General features: G+C 49.5%; 1 pseudogene; it reads right to left on the bottom strand.

The window, feature by feature from the left end:
- Nucleotides 1-1,042: 1,042 nt before the first annotated feature.
- On the bottom strand, nt 1,043-2,011 carry LOC126492701 (WD repeat-containing protein 5-like; annotated as a pseudogene).
- Between the last annotated feature and the right edge of the window lie 464 nt (nt 2,012-2,475).

Raw genomic sequence — 2,475 nt, 5'->3', positions numbered from 1 at the left:
TTCTGAGTATGGCCAGAAGTTGTAAAACTACTGTGCAGCTCTGAGTCTGGCCATCACCTCTTCCCAGTCCTGGTCACACAAAAGCCAGGACAGAGGATCCATTTGGGGCAGGGACTAAGAGAGGCTGGTAGTTTAGAAGCCAAGGCAGGAGGCTTTACCTGCTGGGATAAGTACCACATTGAACCCCTCTCTCCTACACAGATGACTCTGAGCCACAAGCAGAATGAATGGAGAGGACCAGGAAATCTGTCCAAGAGTTTCACTCTTTCTCAACGGAAGGTCCTCTTCTAAAAACAGTCAGTGCCCACAGCAGCAATTAGGAAAGAGGCACAGCAAGGATCCATCTTCCCAGAGACCTTTCCAACCCCTGCCCTAATAGCCAGGTATGGATGGGATGACCTTCCATCCCGTCAGAACTCAGGGTCACAGAGGGTTTAAACCCACCTTTTATTACAGTGTGTGTAGCTTACTGAGTGACACCAGAAAGACAAGGGGACACTGTGCAACCACTGAGAGGTCAGTGTTGACCTATGAACTCCAAAAATACAAAGGAACTTGACACAGACACAACTTAGAACCTTTCTGTTTCCAGAAATTCCTGGAAACACACTGGGTACTATTACAGGCAGGGAACATGAACAAGCAGGCCAAGGCTGGAGGTAGGGAGCGGGAGTGGGGCTGTAGGTCCTGCTCCAGTGTGTGCACTGGACAATACAATATCAAAAAGATACAGAACAATTATTGAGAAAAAACAACCCATGATGAGTTGAACTCAGTCTTGTAATAAAAAAATAAAAATTTGTGGCCTCTGGGCACAGAACAGACCATGAACTCCCTAGACAGGGACAGAATTGGCAAGAAATGTCACAGTGGCTATCAAGACTCAGTAATATGCACTCCCCTGACCCGACATCTTCAGAGAGGAGGCGCACCAGGCCTGTTACCCCAGTCTGGCCCCACACCTCTGCCCCTCCATGCATTTCTTACCAATCCGGGTGGCTTCCTGAAGTCTCTTGTGGAGCCAAGACTTAGCAGTCACTCCTCACAGTTTGATGGTTTTGTCATTCTCTAGTGTGCTGAGGCAATGATGTTCTCTGTCGGATGACAAGCTGTGGAAATCACAACATCTGGGTGACCCTGCAACTTCTGCACAATCTCCTTGGTCTGCAGGTTCCAGATGTACACCAGGTTATCTTCAGAACCGGACACGATCCCCTCCTCAGCTGTCACGGAAAAGTTGGCAAATGTGCAGTACTTCTCGTTCTTGTGGCCAGTGTATGTCTTCAGGCACTTCCCCTTGCTGTAGTCCCAGAGCTTCAGCGTGTTGTCCAAAGTTGCGGCCAGGATATATTTGCCATTTGGAGAGAATTTCACGAAGGACACTGAGGATTGTCATTATCGATGAGCGTCTTCAGGCACTGGCCAGAGGCAGTGTCCCAGATGCAGCAGAGGCCATCGTAGCTACTGGATACGATCAACGATCCATCGCGGTTAAAATGAACGGCTGAGACTGGGTCCGAATGGGCAGGCAAAGTCTTGAGACACTTCCCTGTCTTCACATCCCATATCCTCACACTTTCATCAAAAGACCCTGAGACGATGAGGTTGAAGTTGCAGCAGAAGACATAGTGGCCCTTCAGGGTCTTCAGACACTTTCCAGAACTCACGTCCCATATTTTCAGAGTTTTATCATCAGAGGCAGACACGAGGAGGTTAGAATCTGACGACCAGGCTACATCAGATATACCCAGCTTGTGACCAGATATGGTTTTCTCAAACTTTCCGTCATATGCTCCCCATATTTTAATGAGTTTATCAGCAGATGAACTTGCCAGCCACTCCCCATTGGGGCTGAACTTCACAGAGGACACAGCTTTTGTGTGGCCAGCCAAGGTGAACTTCAGAGCATAATTTGGCTTAACAGGTGTGGGCTTGCTTTGCGTGGCTGACGAGGAAGGAGTGGCTGTGCTCTCGCAGCCCCTGTCTCTGGTTTCTTCTCCTCTGCGGCCATGGCTCTGTTCTGGAGCCCACCGGGCAGGACACGGTGAAGCGGAGTCACATCGGAAGAGGCGGTCAGCTAAAGCGTACTCTACAGTAAAGGGCCTCTCTCCTCTGTTCTGGGCGACATGGAAGCTGTGCTGAGCAGCCCCATACTCAGAAAAGGGTCTTAAAAATTATCGCGGCTGGGGCTGGAGAGATGGCTCAACTGTTAGGAGCATTGCCTGCTCTTCCAAAGGTCCTGAGTTCAATTCCCAGCTACCACATGGTGGCTCACAACCATCTGTAGTCCCATTATTGGTTTCTAAACAGTGTTTGTGACGAATCAGTTCTGAAACGCCTTGGACAGCCCAGGGAGGCAGCACTTACAATAAATTACTCTCTGCAGACATGATGTGAGAATGCTTTCATGACTGTGCCTGTCCGGATGACAAGAATCCTCTGGGGAAGACCACGGTCGAGGATGCGTACTGTCAG

This window comes from Alexandromys fortis, unplaced genomic scaffold, assembly GCF_014885135.2.
Source record: "Alexandromys fortis isolate MF-2015 unplaced genomic scaffold, M_Fortis_MF-2015_v1.1 scaffold_300, whole genome shotgun sequence".
Taxonomy (NCBI): domain Eukaryota; kingdom Metazoa; phylum Chordata; class Mammalia; order Rodentia; family Cricetidae; genus Alexandromys; species Alexandromys fortis.
Note: the sequence above shows the minus strand (reverse complement) of the source record. Positions and strands in the feature narration are given on the sequence as shown.